At 47.2% G+C, this 17628-nt stretch overlaps 1 protein-coding gene across 1 annotated transcript in view; it reads right to left on the reverse strand.

The window, feature by feature from the left end:
* Baalc (BAALC, MAP3K1 and KLF4 binding) overlaps positions 1-17628 on the reverse strand; it is a 52022-nt gene that overhangs the window by 23899 nt on the left and 10495 nt on the right. The window lies entirely within an intron of this gene.

Below are 17628 nucleotides of genomic sequence, written 5' to 3' on the forward strand. Positions count from 1 at the left end.
CTCTTCATGTTTTTTCCTGGCTACTGGAAGTCATTTCTAAGATATTACCTTCCAACCCTGGACTCAATACATTGGAAATCTCTCTCAGAAGGCTGTGACTCAAAGCACCACTTTAGAAAGGAGCTTTTTGTTAAAAAGTTTCCTGAACTCAGGTAGCAGAGACAGGTGGATCCCCCTGAGTTTGAGGCCAGCCTGGTCTACATAAAAAGTCCCAGGCTAGTCAAGATTACATAGGGAGACCCTGTCTGAAACAAACAGAAAAATATACATAAAAAAATCCTCCCCTGAATGCAATACAATATTTGCATTGAACTATAGCAATATACTCTTATTTCCTTTTTCCTGTCATTTCAGCTTTTGTGAGATTGTTCAGAATATAAGTTTAAGCAGATGTTTCTCACCACACAAATCAAATTCAAGCTCCCCTGTCTTGACAAATTCAAGCTCCCCTATCTTGACAAGTTCCAGGAGGTTCTGGAAGTAGAGGCAGTTGGCTTTGCTACTCATGAGGGGCGCTTGTTTATCCAGTGCAGGCGTGAGGACAGTGTCAGGCATGAAGTCTGCAGCTGCTCCTGTGAGCTGACTTCACCTTTCGTGCCGATTCCATTTTGAAACAGAAGTTTTGTTGACGTGTCATAATGGAACCAAGATGTCAGGGTTAGGTTCAGCTGTCAATTTGACAGAACCCAGTCACTTGGGAAGAGGAAACCTCAGCTGAAAAACTGCCTCTGTGCAGTTGTGGGGAAAAGGGAGCACTCTTGCTTTGCTGATGGGAGGGCACTCCCGCATTGCTGGTGGGAATGCAAGCTGGTCCAGCCCCTTTGGATGTCAGTGTGGTGACTTCTCAGAAAATTAGAAAACAACCTTCCTCAAGACCCATTAACACCACCTATGGGTATATACCCAAAGGATGCTCAATCATGCCACAAGGACATGTGCTCAACTATGTTCATAGCAGCTTTGTTTGTCATAGCCAGAACCTGGAAACAACCTAAATGCCCTTTGACCAAAGAATGGATAAGGAAAATGTGGTACATTTACACAATGGAGTACTACACAGCAGAAAAAAATAACGACATCTTGAATTTTGCAGGAAAATGGATGGAGCTAGAAAACATCATTTTGAGTGAAGTAACCCAGACCCAGAAAGACAATTATCACATGTACTCACTCATAGGTGGTTTTTAAACATAAAGCAAAGTAAACCAGCCCACAAATCACAATCCCAGAGAACCTAGACAACAATGAGGACCCTAAGAGAGACGTATATAGATTTAATCTACATGGGAAGTAGAAAAAGACAAGATCTCCTGAGTAAATTGGGAGCATGGGGACCCTGGGAGAGGGTTGAAGGGGAGAGGCAGGGGGGAGCAGAGAATTACAGGTTGGCCACCACACTCTACCTCTGGCAGTACTGATCCAAAATCTGGCCTTCATGCTTTAACCACTGAGCCATTTCCTCAGTGTGCTTATTCATGTAACCTCTGACCGTGAGACCAGTGATACCCAAGGATGTTAGAACTAAACTTGGGAAAGTCCATAAACTTGAAACAGAGCCTGGCCCAAGATTACCCGCTGCCGTTTCTTCAATCTCCCAGACATTAACTTACAGCCTCAGAGAGTAAATTCCAGAAATGGCTGTTTCAACCCAGTGTGTCTCAGAGGGGCAGGGGTAGTGTGTGAGCAGAGAGGCTCATGTTGACAGAGAGCAAGGAGGTGTTGCTTGGGTAAATTGGGTCAAGAATCTCTGAGGAGGCTGCAAAGATTGTCTCTTGAAGAAGAGGCCTTGAGGCAGAGAGGAAACAATTGGAACCGCAGCACAGTGGAGCTCACTGGCAAGAAGGGAGGACAGTGGGAAGTTTTTTAAGTTTTAAAATGGCCATTATTTGTTTATGTACCTGTGTGTGAGCGTGTGGGGTGTGTGCGTGTCATTGCACACATGTAGAGGTCAGAACAACTCGCAGAAGTCAGTTTTCTACTTCTCTCTTAAAGGTCCTGGGGATGGAACTCAGGTCGCCGCGTCCTGAGTCAAGTCGTTTGCTTGAACACTCTGATTGGCCTGTTGTGTCGGGGCTTGAGGTGGTGTAGTGTGAAGAGAATTTCTTTGGTGTCAAGGATGAAGCCTAGTTCCTTTATCACTACTGAGTCGTCCTGTGACCTGAGGCAAGTTATAGCTCTAGTTTTGATTTCTTCATCTGACAAATTGGACTTGCAGCTGAGAGTTGGGGTGTGGCCATTGGTCAAGGAGACCCTATATAAGCTGCCCTGGAACACAATAAAGTTGGCATTCTTGATTCAAGGGGGCATTCTGGGCATTCTCATTTCAAGGATGGCCCTTGTGTCTGTCTCTGTGTGTGTGTGTTTCAATCTCCAGCCCTTGCCTGGCTTGCGAACTGCAAACTATCTGGTTGGTATGCTACAGGCGTAGTACCGTAGTACACGCGGTAGAACAACAGGTGGCGCTACACTGGAGCAGCAGCTAGGAGCTTTCCTCTGCACCCACAAGCAGACTGCAGAGCTAACTGGAGATTGCATGGTCCTTTGCTACCTCAAAGCTGCAGTGACACGCCTCCTCCAACGAGGCCACACCTCCTAATCCCTCCCAGACAGGTCCATCAATTGTTGATCAAGCATTCAAATATATGAGCATATGGGGGGGGGCATTCTCGTTCAAACCGTCATTTGGGTAAGATAAGACTTGGGCAGATAAGGCCCGGTCTGATCCATTGTCACAGGCCCCACCCGTGTCAACCTCTGTGGACCCAGAGAAGCACAGGGAAAGTTTTCCAAATGGCAGGCTACAGAGACGATTTCCCCCAGGGGTGCATGAGGAAAATTAGACAATATAGCACTTCGGGAGTGTAGAGCTGGGCCGCCTCCTTTCTTCGCAGGGTGGCCGGGCCTCCTCAACTCCTTCAGAAGGAACCTCCCCGCGCATGCCTGTCTTGTCCTGTGCTGTATTTAGTTTCCCCAGCACACTGAATTCTAACACAGCCATGTGCTTTTCCACTGCCCTATACTTAGAAGGCAGCATGAGAACAAGGACTTGTGTTTTGCCACCACCCCACAGGGCCCAGAACAGTCCTTGTTACGTAACAGTTCCTCCATAAACACTCGCTAAGCTAATCGCCCCCTCTGTGTGAATACGGGTGTAAAATATATTTTAATTTACTGGATGATGAATTCCTAAGGCCTTGAACTCATTGATCTTGGGGTATAGATTTTGAGGAACGCCATGCATGGCTTTGACTTTGTCACCTAGGGGGCCACCAACCTTCACCAGTGGCCCTGGCCCTTTCCCCTTAGAAGCCCTCTGGGAGGTCTACATGGAGGGATGCTACACTTCCTGATCCTCTAGAGCGTGCCTGTGAGAAGCAAGCTGCGTGTTGCTATGTGAGACCATGATGCCTGGACCAGCTGTGTTGATCTTGCTGTTGGCTGAGGGTAGGTCAGTAGGATGGAGCTGACCCCGGAGTCACCCAACCTCAGCACCATCACGACTCCAGGCTAAATTTCCTCACCATTTAGTTCTATTTTGAACTGAGCTTCTTTCGCCCTCAGTGGGGTGCATCCCAAAAGCAATCTCACCCCCAGCACCACTGAGAAAAGCAACATGGGAAATACCCTCCCTCCCATGGGGTCTAATCATTCTATGGGATTGTTTTTCTTTTTATTACTGTCTTTTATATCCAAGAGTTATCTGTGGACATTGAGTCCTTTCCCCAGTTTTCTGTTAGTGCTGATTTTTTTTTTTAAAAAAAATGTTTTCCAATTTAAAGTTCTTAATTTGGAGACCCCACCAGTTTTACCCTCTGACCTCTTTCCTCCTCTGGACTGGCCAGTGTTAAGCCACAGAGTTAGGATGGAGTCAGGGAAAGGCTAAGAAACTGTTGAAAACCTGAGTCCTTGCAGCCCACAGTGTTTGAAGGGATGGGTTACGGAGGAATCCATCCTCTACAAGAGGCTGAGGGTGGCCATGCATCTGAGCCATTCAGCTCACTACACTTGACCAATAGGCTTAACACTGCAGATCCACTGCACTCTCCCACAAGAGCTCCTGGTTACGGGGCACTGCCCAGGCTTATGTAGTGCAGGCGCCTTTCTGATGTGGGATTCCCCTCTGTAGGCTGTGAATACCATTGGTTAATAAAGAAACTGTCTTGGGCCTGCGCAGGGAATAGAGGTAATTGGGGGGAATACTAAACTAAATGCTGGAAAGAAGGAAGAAAGAAGGCGGAGTCAGTGAGAAGCCAGGTAACCCTGCTGGAGCCCGATGGAACGTTACCCTATAAGCCACAGCCACATGGCGATACGCGGATTAATAGAAATGGGTTAGATTAATATGTAAGAGTTAGCCAACAAGAAGCTAGAGCTAATGGGTCAAGCGGTTTCTGTGTGATTATTTCGGGGCTGGGTGGCCAGGAAACGAACAAGCAGTCTCCTCCAACACCTCCTGGCGTGAGTCTAGAGAAGTGGTAGGCTGTATCCTCAGGGCCCTTTCAAGCCCAAATGCTAATGAATCACTCTTGCATTTTATATATTTCCATTAATCATTCTCAAATGCATTCATCCAGGCTTTCTCCTGCCCCTTGCCCATACATGCACGTCGCGGGATGTGCAGAAAAAGTCAGCTAACTGGATGCATTCCTGCAGCCTGTTCCCAAAGCCTTCGCTAGAGAGAGAAGCCTGCTTCACGACAGGCTGTGTCATGTAGGAGCAGGACTCGGCGTGGAATTTGCTTTCCAGTCAGATCCCCATGGATCTGCATGCTATAAACTCCTGACACTTCTGTTTATCGTTGGCAAACACACAGATGACTTTTATTTCCAGAACATACTGGCCTAGTTTGTTATTGCTTTGGTTTATTTGGGCTTGGGACGTAGATCTGTTGTTCCTCTGTTGTTATTGTTTGACCAAAGGGGTTTCCCAAAACAACCAAATTGAAACATGTGTATTTATTCTTTGCTACGAAATTTTCATCCCAATGGAGGAGGCCAGAGGAATGGATTCAGAAACCAGCCCCTTTCCAGAGTCTAATTCAGCACCTGGGGGTTGGCTGGTCCCGGAGCTCCATGTACCCTGCAGATGCCGGAAGCTGCTGTGTTCTCTAAGGTTGGGGATGTTGTTCGTTGCGAGGATGGGATCTTTTGCTGTCTCTGTGTGGTGGGATTTGGAGGTGTTTCCTCCAGGACCTCCCAGCTCCTGAGGAGAAGGCAGGGCTGTGGGCAGGGGCACACTCACGCATCCAAGGCTCTCGCTCGCTGCCTGCAGCACTGCTGCCAGTTACTTAGATTGCAGCTCAACATTGTCAGGGCTTAAACCAAGTAACACTTACTCTAACCCTTTTTCATTTTCTGAGACATGCAATTGCTGAAATCCAGTTAATTTTGAAACATGGAATCCTTGAAATATAGTTAATTTAGCTTGAAATGTGAAGGCTAAATTTATGGTCTTAGTGCTTAGTGTTGACATCAGTTTCATAAAAAAAATTACCGTTTGTCAAAAGTCTGCTGCAGGCTGGTTGTTGTTGTTCAATTTGCCTAAAAATGAAGTAGTTAGCAAGCTCCTGATGGGGGTAGGACCTTAGGATACATCTTCTGACTGCTTCCATTTGGAATATAATTATACAAACAAATATAAACAAATTTGAACTTATCTAAGTGAACTGAACTTGGAGCTACCCCATGATTTAGTATGCTTGTCTACATCATTTTAAAGGCTACAGCTCCGTGAATTGTCTTGATATATGAAGAAAGGGAGCCATCACCTGTCACGTGACTGCACAGGGACTCTGTGCTGGAGACGGTGGAGCCCGTCAGAGGCGTGTGGTGAAGTTGGCAGTGCTGGGCAATCGGGATGATGACTTCGACGATGGTCCTCATCCTCCAAAGCTGGAGACTTGATGGGCAGAGTGAAGTGGATAAAATACTTACGATTCAATTTCTATAAAACAAAGGAGTTTGGGTAATCGGTGTCTGAAATGCTGGCTCTTTCTCAGAATGCCACTGGCTTCCCAGTTGTGGGGGTAGGGGCGCGCCTGTGGATTGTTTTTGCATTCTGGTTGTCTATAAGTGGTAAGGAGTGGCCTTGCCAAATTTAACGTGCGCAGTTTAGGGTAAGTGGTAGGTTTTTAGAAAGCCCTTCAAGCAACCCTTATCTCTGCAAAGCTGGTACCACTGGCTCCACTTCACAGGGAAACAAGCCCAGAAGGTGGAGAAATTTGCCTCAGCTGGTAACGAGTAGGACGGAGCAGCGGTCTCCATGGGATCCTGGTGACCTTTGACTGCTTTCTCGGAGCAAGAGATGTTTTCTTGGGTCATTCTGCCAAATTGGAATTTACCCGTAATGATTTTATTAAAAGATCACTTTGCCAGAAATGACTCAAATGCTCTCTTTACTGGGGGAAGTTGGGAATCTGAAATCAAAACGGTGGGGTGAGATGGGGGTCAGCGATCAATGTCTGAAATACGATCCCATCATTGCTTTCAACTTGGTCTAGAAAAGTTTGCTGGAACTGAAACAGCAGAAGCAAACACAGGCAGGAGCTGGGTTTGGAGCAGGAAGAACAGAGCAAAGGCCCAAAGAAGGAGCCAGGACTCATGAAGGGGGCTAACAGGGAGCCTGGCCACACACATAAAAAGACTCTAGACTGTAAGGAGGGGCGTGGGAATGCTAACCGCCTCAACTTAGCAATTGCATGCTGTATGCATGTATAGATATTTTACACTGTAATTCATAAATATGTACGCAAACAATGTTAACTTCAAAATAAAGTAAAAACAGCCAGGTGTGGTGGCTTGCGTCTTTGATCACAGCACTTGAGAGGTAGAGGCAAGCAGATCTCTGAGAGTTCAAGATCAGCCTGGCCTACAGAATGAGTTCCGGGGCAACATAGTGAGACCCTATCTCATAAATAAATAAACATTTTTAAAAAGTAAAAACAAAAGTTCCTTCAAATAAAAGAAATGACAAAAAAAAGCAAGTTTGTACTGTTGGCTACACAGACACGGCTTGTGAATGTCTCGCTTGTCATTTTTTAATAATATGGACTAACGATAGCAAGGAAGTTGAGGCAGAAAGAAAAGTCTGGAGGAACTTTGGGTACCCAGGTGCATTCAGGAAGTTGCTAATTTATTCTTTTGGAGAATTAGCATTCTAGCTGACACGGGATCTGCTCATGTCATGGAAACCAGATTTCTGGGTACTTCACCATTAGCAAGCCCTGACGGCGTTCTTCTTGTCTGGGTTTCCTGAGTTCATTCAGGTCCCACTTGAACAGAAGGGGTATGCAGAGGTACCAGGGAGGAGGCCTGCCGGGCAGCCTTTCCTCACTGCTGTCCTTAGCTCACCCCAGTCTCTGCGGAGCCAGCTTTTGTGAATGTGTCCTTTAGAACTGAAGAGCGCCAGCTTCAGGGCAAGTGAATCAGCTGGTGATGGGCAGCCGGATGCGAGCTCTGGCCGGGGTGGGAGAGGAAGCGACACGTACAACAGAAGGTCCTTAGAAGAGTTTCCAAAAATCTTTCCAAAATTCCTAAAAGTCCTTCCTTCTAAGGCTTCTAAAAACTTCTAGAAGTAGGTGCCTTTGTGTGCAGGCTAAAGTCTGCCTTGCATGGGATAATCTGAAAAACCAAGTTGGAATTCTGGCAACCTTTAGGGAAGGGGCAGTTGGAGACCTGTGGGCTCGCAGTGGATGGAGAGGTGCTTGTTCATGTCTCCTGCTTGGGTACTTCTTTTTCTCTCTCAAGCTCAGCTGGCTCTGTCTGGTTCGATTGTTTTCAAGCAGGTTTTTAAAAAATTTATCCAGAAGATTGAGGTCTGTACAGATGTATGCTACACAGTGACAATTTCATAATATTGAAGGAAAACCATATTTACTTAATAAAATTTAAAATAACATAAATTCCTGTTCTAAAGAAAACCACCTGCCCCTTCTCAAAGTACTTCCATTTTTAAGAACACCGAAAGTTCTCGAAGTACATTTCTTCTAAGAAGGCTAAAATGTATGACCTGATACCCATCCATATTAACTTCAAAGGGCCATTATAACAAAGAACCCCAAACCGGAAGGAAAAAATGTAGGCATGACCTGGCGGCTAGCCTCCCTTGCACACTGTGTTTCTAAATAAGAGGCATGGCACACCACACTCCGGAAGCCAGAGCACTGAACTCTGAAGTAGCTTAAGTATCTGGCTGGTGGAGGAGTCCGCATTCCCCATGTCTCCTTTCCATGATTCTCTGGCACAGAGACCCTGGTGGGATAAACACTTGCTATCCAATCCAAGGTGGCATGCTAGCCAGTCACGGCTGATAGATTTCCACTATGTGAGTGGTTGCCTACATGCAATACAGCAGATCCTGAAACCATCTCAGCACCCTTTACCCACCCACGGGTAGGAAGAGAGCCTGCTCAGTGCAGTTCAGTCACAAATACTCCACCTCCCAAGGCCTAGCAGCCAGGGCTCCTGGGGAGGGGAGGGGATGCCAAAGACACCGTGGCTTTGGACACAGAACTTGGAGGATTTGGGCTGTGTCTCACTTGAAAGCCTGCTCTCTGAGAACAGGCTTTTTTAGGATCAGAAAGCAATATGTGAGCCACCAAGGGAGGAAACAGTCAGTAGTCCCGCCCAGATGTAACACCGATGAACTACAGTCACGACCAGCGTGGCAAGACATCCCTAAAGGGGCAATGCTGGCACTTAGACCTTGGAAGGAACCAACAGTTCTCTAACTGGACTTAGGAATACTCAACAGGCGGGAAATCCTGCACAGTATTGTAAGCTTACCTAGCCTGTGACAAGTGAGGTCATTCATAGATCTTAGAGGAGAGTGTACCTACTGTCATGTTCCTAAACCAGTACAGCTCCTAACCACACTAAATATTTATCCTTCCACCTACTGATAAGCGCACCTCCCATCCCTCATCAAATGAGCTCCTTTTGCAGCAGATGCAGCCATCACAGAAAGCCACAAACAGTCGCAATGCAGGGAACAAATGCCTTTGGGCATTTGGAGTGCCCAGCCACGGCTGATGCATCTACAACACAATCCCTACACCCAGGGATCAGAAAGAGCCAGGGGACCAGGAAGTCTGATGCAGGGTTGTGTCTTCTGGATACGACAGGAAAGTTATGACCATGAAATCTCAGCAGTATGGCTGCTTAAGGAGACCAGAATAATGACAACCACAGTTGACATGCCAGCATGGATAGGGGACATCTCATGTGGTTCCTCCCAGAGATGGAGAACTACAAGCAACTGCTGAGAGAGGGAGAATTAGTCTTCTTCAGGTGTGGCTCCTAAATGGTTAAATGATACCAAATGGTCAGCCCTAAAACCATAAATCTACAACACTAAATCAGCTCAGAAGGTTGAATCTATGTATTTATTGAATATATATATATATAAACAATTAAAGAGAAAGGTCATGAATTTAAGAGGGTGAACTATGGGAGGTCTTGTAGGAAAGAGGGAAGGGGTAAATGGTGCAATTATGTTTTAATTACACCATTAATTAAATAAAAGTTAATATCTAAGAAGAAATTTCTATGTATTTAATCATGTCAAAATAAAATTTATGCATCCAGAAGAAAGATGATGTGAACTGGTAACAGAGTCAAATTTAAAATAACTCTTCAAGCAACTAAAATAAAATATTGTCTGAGGAAAGGGAAGGTAATCGTGTCCATTGTAGGGTTTATCTGGGCACAGTTGCTCACAAAATAATACAGAACGAACTGCCAAATTTTGTCCCAGGGTATTTGGAGTGGTGGTGGGTCTGTGGAAAAGCAAAATCTCACCTTTTGGGTGAGTAACAAGCAGTTATTGTTGGGCTGGACAGTAGAGTAAGACTTGAATGTTATTTAAAGACTTAGAAATAAATACTGCCAGAGTTAGTATACACTATTGAATGTCCTTACTGTTACAAAATTGAAACCGGAAGGTGTCATGACTCTGTTGATTTCACAGCAAACCTTGAAGACCTATAAACTTGGTGTATTTATAATCTCGAAAACCATTTCTTTTAGGTTTTCATTTATAATTGGGTCAGAGTAACTTTCTACCCATACTACTTCTGAGGTTCTCCTGGTCACTAGGATTGAATACACATCAGATCCATCACAGCCCACGGCATCCTCTGTGAGCCAGTTCTGCTTTGTCTCTGTCCTTCCTTCCCTGTTGCAGAAAGCTCCCAGCACAATGGCTGCCCTACTATCTGGAGAGCACCAGGTACGAGGAACCTGTACATATTTCTGCTTTTGCTAAAGTGGCCTGGAACTACCAGGGACCAGTCTGGCTCTGCTTCCTGAGAGTGAGGGCTAAGGGCGTGCCATCCAGAGTCTACTTAGATTCAAAGTCACCCTTGATGGAAGACAAGTCACTCTGGGCTCTGTAGACCAGAAACCCTTTCAGATGCTGAGCTTAGCATCATGCACACGAGAAGAGACCCAGTATGATTTGTTTTTAAGAAAATTATTGCCAGACTTTAAAAGAAGTATGTAGCTAGTTCCAGGACAGGCTCCAAAGCTACAGAGAAACCCTGTCTCGAAAAACCAAAAATAAATAAATAAATAAATAAATAAATAAATAAATAAATAAATAAATAAATAAAAGAAGTATGTGCACCTTATTAATGGCTCATGGGTTTATTGGATTTGAGCAAATTCAACAACCCAGAGGTACATTCAAGTAAATGTGAACATTCTGGAGACTTTTAATGAAATAAAATCAGGCCATTCTGGACAACAAGAAAATCAGTCTCTGGCCTCCATGCACTGGCCCCGGGAGAAGCCCCCCTCTTCCTCCTCCTCCACACACCCCCACTTTCTATCCTGACTTGAGGAAGCTCCCGGAAAGAAGGAAAACATTCTAGAAAGACTTCAAATCAAAGCCTGGCTTGCTCTGCTCCTTGCCAAAGGCGAAGATTTATCTTCAGCATCCCCCCACCCCTCCACACACACTTCTCCCAGTCTCTGTAACAAGCCAAGATCAGCTCTGAGGTAGAGAGGAGGTTACAGCAGCAAGTGCACTCTGAGAGTACAGCAAGATGGGGTGGGGGGCAGAAGGCTGTGTTCTGTGTCCTTAAAGACACTGGACCAAGATGAACTCCTCTCCTCAAGGCACTCCTCTTCCAGCGCTGAGGGAGTATGGTCTTTACCAGACCATGCAGAGTCCCCTCAGGGCGCAGAGGACAATTGAGGATCAACTTCTATGGCAGATGCAAGGCAGCACATTGGGAGGGACACTAGAGTCCCAGAGAGAGGAGAGAGAGAATGAAAACTTAAGCAACATTTTAAAATTCAGAACAAAAGTAGACATTGGAACACAGACAGGTTTGTGCCTGAGTTGTCAGTGGCTGAGTTAGCACTGAAAACTGAGAGGTTGAGAAACTGCAAAAGAAATCGTGTGGCCCCTGCAGCCTAGAATATTAACTATCCAGCCTTTACAGACATTTTCTGACCTTGACCTACAGGCTCTGTCTCCGTGAGTTTACAGCCAGCAGCATCGGCATCCATCAGCTTGTGACTGAGCTGTGGGGCAGGCATGGAAGGTGGCTGCGGCATAGGACAAAGAGCCTAAGAGTGTTCTAGTCAAGCTGAGTGGGGGACCCTGTGGGGAAGCTATGGGATGACAGAGCTGGAGAGAAAGCCTTCAGAGGCAGGCTGGCGTCTGCCTCCACAGTTAGTGGGCAGCAGGAAGTCATGATCCTCTGAGAATAGCATGACAGTGATCCCAGCCCTGCCAAAACATTTCTCCAGCAAGAGCAAAAAGCCCTGGAACGGAGCTGTGAGGGGCCAATCCAAAAGCTGCCACAGATATTAGGTAAACAGCAATGAGAAGCAGGGTTAGCAGCCTGACCAAGGGGCTGCCACTTAGGAAAGACCACCGGGTACAAAGTGAGACAGGCTAGGTCCTCAGCCACACCCACCTCTTACAACCCGCGTGCGTTTAGACAGGCAGCGTTACCTGTTACCTCTTTGCCTCTCCCGTCTGTGAGACGGAGATAACTGGGTTAGATAATAACTGTGGGATGCTTGGCCCTGGAGAGGTATTCAATGAATGCAAACAATGCTCGTGAGGCAATGATTGCATTCACGTGTGCGCCCACGCGCACGCTCGTCCCTTATCAACCCCACCAATGAGCCTGAGCCTCCTGCAACACCCCGACTGTCTGGAAGGTGGTTCTTAGAGAAAATAATTAAACGGGGGGCCTTGGTTTCAGACACGCCTGTTGTTTACTGAGGTCCTGAAGCCTGCATCCCTCCTCTTAGGAAGTGTGCATAGGCCATCGCAGCAGTCTTTGTAACCAATGCCATGCCCTGTCGTTATGGCAACCAGTTTTCCCAACAGCCCTGCTATTTTCTACAACCCTCTGGTTTCCTCCTGTGCTAAAGCCCACAAGCACAGAATTCTCATTATTTATTTATTTGTTTGCAACTTCCGCAGGGAATGCAGTCAGCTGTTAGTTAGCAAACTGGCTGTCTGAAGCTTCCCGGACAGAAGCCCCCAGGTTAAGCACAAACATCGCCCTCCACAAGAAACCTCCACAAGCCAGGCATGGCGTCAGAACGGGAGTGCTCATTGTTAATCCCAGCACTTTGGAGGCAGGAAAGGGAGGCAGAAGGAAACAGCAGAGAATCCCATGGCAGAGGACCATTCTACAAGATGTAAGGTTAGGATAGCACTGCCTTATTTTTAAATTATTTCCAGGGGTGGGAAGTTAGCCCAATGGTACATGACTTGCCTAGTATGTAAAAGGCCCTGGATTTTAAATCCTGAAACCGCAAAATAAAAGTTATGTATTTCAATATTAACACTTGTAGCTCAGACTCACGCTTGCTGTGTAGAAGAAGATAATCCTGAACTTCCGACCTTCCTATCTTTCCCTCCATGTTGGGGCTACAGGTATGTCACCACATGTGGCTTTATGAGGCGCTTGGGTTCAAACCCAGGATATTGTTTATGCTAGAAAAGCACGCTACCATCTAAGCGGTGTCTTCCATGTGGCCACGTATCCTTTTAACAAATGTTCGTCTTATGTACTCCTTGACACATTAGAATAGTTTAAAATGTTATTACAGCAAAATATTGATCCTAACAGCCAAGTCACCTTAGTTCCTGGGGATGGCCCGTGTCTCTCCTCTCTTGCCCTTGCTACTTGCACCTGCTCTCCAACCATTCCCTTGGGCTGAGAACTGGAGCGGTCTTGCTAGCCACCTTCTTCCTTTCTCCTTTGCCAGAGGAACCGTGCAACTTTGCGGATAACACGTTCTCAGCTGCAAGCATTGGTTTCCCACCCTTCTCCTCCTAGGAGTACCCGACACGATTCTGCCACCACAACCTGAGCAAAGATGTTGTCTTCCACCTAACGGGACACTCAGGAGGAGTGCTCCTTCCTGCTCTCCCCTTACTTCCCATGGAAACAAGACTGAGCCAGCTGGGGAGGTGGCTCAGTGGCGAAGAACGGCTACTGCTCTGGCAGAGGACAAAAATTTGGTGCCCAACACCCATGCCGGGTGGCTCACGATGCCCTGCGTCTCTAACTCCACCTTGAGCCTTTGTCTGTGGTCTCTGAAGCTGGCTGCACTCATGCGCACACACCCGCACAAAGACCCCCACACATACATATACAATATTTTTTTAAGAAAATAGACAAGGTGATGTAGCATCCTGCAGTTATGAGATGAGATCCAGCACCAAGGATGGCAGAGCAGGGCGTTCAAATGAACCCAGGTCCTTGAGAGCATCCTAGAACAGTTGCTAGTACTCACCTTCTAACTTGCACTGTAGATCCTGACTTACTAAACTGCCTTCTGCTCATGCAACCAGACACAATGTCTAGATGGTACCAAGACTGACAGGGGTCCCCTTCGTTCAGTAAATATCCACTCTGCTGAGCACTATGCGTGTGAGTCAGTGAGGCCTTGGCCTTGTGGGAGCAGGAAACAGAGACAAAGACTAGAGTTAAGAAGAAAGTAACTAGCTAGACAGTCACTGGGGAGAGCTGGCTTCCCTGAGGAAATGACATCTGAAGTCAGAGCTGAAGAAAGAAAAGGGTGGGGTTAAACACTCAGAGGGCTGTGATGTGCTCAGAGGAAGCCCATTCTAACCAGTATCAAAGCCTGGTAAGAGGAAAAGCTTCCCTGTACTCAAAGAACAAAGAACGGGTCAAGCTGGGCCACTCTGAATGAGAACCGGATAAACAGTACTGGCGATGCAGCAGAGAATGAGTCAGGCAATGGATTCTTATTCCACACACAGGAGGAAAAGGGGAGGGCTGGAGAGATGGCTCAGTGGTTAAGAACACTGGCTGCTCTTCCAAAGGACCTGGGTTCAATTCCCAGCAAGCACATGGAGGCTCACAGCCATGGGTTCCAGGGGGATCTTCTGCCCCCCCGCCTCTGACCTTCATAGGCACTGCATGCATGTGTGTACAGACATGTGGGCAAAACACTCATGCTCAAAAATTAAAAACACAAGAAAGAGAGAGAAGGAAGCTATTAGAAAATATTGACCAAGAATAGCAGGGCTTGGCAAGCATTTAAAAGGTTGTCCCTCCGTCTACACAGTGGACCTGTTCTCAAAGAGAGAGAGGAAGGCAGGAGGAAGGAGAGAGGAAAATATTGCTCTCCCTACGACGTGAAAACAAATGTCAAGGGTCACAGTGGGAGCAGGTTTTGCAGAGGTCACATGGGCAATGGTGATGATGGGGTGCAGAGGAGACTGTCACACAAATAGACATGGGTCCTTCCATGTTTTGTTACAACAAGGAACAGCCTCGCCTGTGAACTTAGCAGACTGGAAGATTAAATGTCCTTAAAACTATAATGTTTTTAAAACTCCAACATAGCAAAAAGATCGCATGATAGGTGTGGGGAACAAAGACCCTCACTTCATAATAAGAGCCCTGGAGACTCAGAGTAGCAAAAGTAAGACTCATCATGATAGACACAAACAGGTTTGAGAAGGTGAAGTGAAGAGGTCCTGGGTGGGGGGCTGTGCCCGAGGCTCCGAGTATCCTCACGACTGTGTTAATTCTTCAGGGACTTCCAGCCCATCAGAGAAGAACGGAAGCCCGGGATGGGTGAGTGTAAGGCTCAATGGCACACAGCTAATGTCACACAACTAACACCCGTAGTAAAATTCAGATTCATTAACCATGTAACTGTGCTGTCTTCCAGCAAAGCAGCAAGGGAGGGGCTGGATGGAGGAGAGCTGGGGGGCTCAGGGTCACGGCACACAGGAGGTGCTGACTTGGTAGCAAAGGGAGGAAGTGCGGGATGCTGAAACAGAAAAGTTTCATCTGTCTGTGTGGTCCCCCTGAGTGTGGCTGCATCCAAGCACAGGGCAGTGGTTTGGAGATCAGTAAGTTCTTGGTTGGGTCCCAGACACAGGCATCTGGCTAGCAGCACTGACTCAGCTGAGTTTAACTACTGAAGCAGACATTAAGAAAAACCAAACAGTGCAGCATCACCGTGAAAGGAGGGCCAACTAGGTCTGGAGTCTGGGGGACTTTGCACCATTTGTACAGAAAATGTGGCTTCCGGCTTTGCTTCGTACACAAACACCCTCACGAGCAGACGTGGCATTCCACATCTGCCCTGTGGAACCCAGCGGAGTTGGGAATGGATGGAGCTCTATACGACAGACTAGAGAATGGCCAACCTGCCTGACCTCGTGGACATTTAAGACTCAGACATGGAGCTGGTGCCTCCAACTACACCCCACTCACACAGAGGCTGCGCTGGACAGTTTTATGTCAACTTGGCACAAGCTAAAGTCATCCAAGAGGAGGGAACCTCAATTAAGAAAATGCCTTCGTAATATCAGGCTGTAGGGAAGCTAGCAGGGGGAAAAAGAAGGGAGATGCCCAGCCAGGCCGGCAGGCAGCCGCCAGCCAACCAATCACAGAAGCAGCAGGAAAGCAGGGTGTGTAGAATGAAGGAAAAAGTCCCGAGACAAAAACGTAGATGAAGAGGAAAAGGTTAAATTAAGTTGTAAGAGTTGTCAATTATATTGGAGCCTAAACTAAGGCGGCGCATTCATAATTAATAAGTCTCCATGTCAGGATTTGGGGGCTGGCGGTCCAAGAAAGCCTCCTACACAGCCTATCGTGAGTGGAGCCTTACCTGGGATGGTGGTGCTGGATTCTATAAAAAAGCAGACTGAGCAAGCCATGAGGCGCACTTATTCATGGCCTCTGCATCAGCTCCTGCCTCCAGGTTCCTGCCCTGTTTGAGTCCCTGCCCTGAGGTCCTTCAGTGATGAGCAGTGATGTGGAAAAGTCAGCCAAATAACCCTTTCCTCCCCAGGCTGCTGTGTGGGGTGTTCATCACAGCAGTGATAACGCTAACAAGAACAGAGTCATAGCGGTTCCATATCATAGACTGTAACTCCCAGTTACAGCTGGGGGAAAAACGTAAGACAGCATGTCCCCACTGCAAAGCATGGAGTGGCTACCTACACAGGATGCTTTCATCACAGGCATATTTGCCCTGCATGTGATTTTCCTGCCCTCAACTACCTTGGCTTCATATTGAAAGAAAAAGAAGGAAGTCCTTCCACTCATCAGGGTTTTCCTCCCTTGATTCCTGCTGTCAGCTAGACTCTCACTCCCAACAGTTCCACACACTTCAAAGTGTGTGTGTCCGGGTGTGTCTGTGTGTGTCTATGTACATCTGTGTGTGTCCATGTGCGTCTGTGTGTGTCTGTGTACATCTGTGTGTGTCCATGTGCATCTGTGTGTGTCCGTGTTCATCTGTGTGTGTCCGTGTTCATCTGTGTGTGTCCGTGTGCATCTGTGTGTGTCCGTGTGCATCTGTGTGTGTCCATGTGCATCTGTGTGTGTCTGTGTGCATCTGTGTGTGTCCATGTGCATCTGTGTGTATCCATGTGCATCTGTGTGTGTCCGTGTGCATCTGTGTGTGTCCGTGTGCATCTGTGTGTGTCCATGTGTCTGTGTGTGTCCGTGTTCATCTGTGTGTGTCCGTGTGCATCTGTGTATGTTCGTGTGTCTGTGTGTGTCCGTGTTCATCTGTGTGTGTCCATGTGCATCTGTGTATGTTTGTGTGTCTGTGTACATCTGTGTGTGTCCGTGTGCATCTGTGTGTGTCCGTGTGCATCTGTGTGTGTCCATGTGCATCTGTGTGTGTCCGTGTGCATCTGTGTCTGTGTGCATTTGTGTATGTCCATGTGCGTCTGTGTATGTTCGTGTCTGTGTGTGTGTCCGTGTGCATCTGTGTATGTTTGTGTGTGTCTGTGTGGTGTAGGGTGAGTGTATGAGTCTCTGTGTGTCTGTGTATGTCTGCGTGTGTCTGTGGGGTGAGTGTATGTGAGTCTTTGTGTGTGTGTGTGTGTGTGTGTGCTGGGAGGTGTGTGTATGTGAGTCTTTCTGTCTCTCTCTCTGTGTGTTCATGCACTCGCCACACATGAGTGCAGATGCCTTTAAGGACCAGAGATGTTCGGTCCCTCTGCAGCTGGAGTTGAAGTTTGTGAGCAGCCTGACGGTGGTGCTGGGAGTCAGAATGGGGCCCCGGGAGAGCTGCACTGCGCTGCTGCACTGCGCTGCTGCACTGCGCTGCTGCACTGCGCTGCTGCACTGCGCTGCTGCACTGCGCTGCTGCACTGCGC

This window comes from Microtus ochrogaster, unplaced genomic scaffold (assembly GCF_000317375.1).
Source record: "Microtus ochrogaster isolate Prairie Vole_2 unplaced genomic scaffold, MicOch1.0 UNK19, whole genome shotgun sequence".
NCBI lineage: Eukaryota > Metazoa > Chordata > Mammalia > Rodentia > Cricetidae > Microtus > Microtus ochrogaster.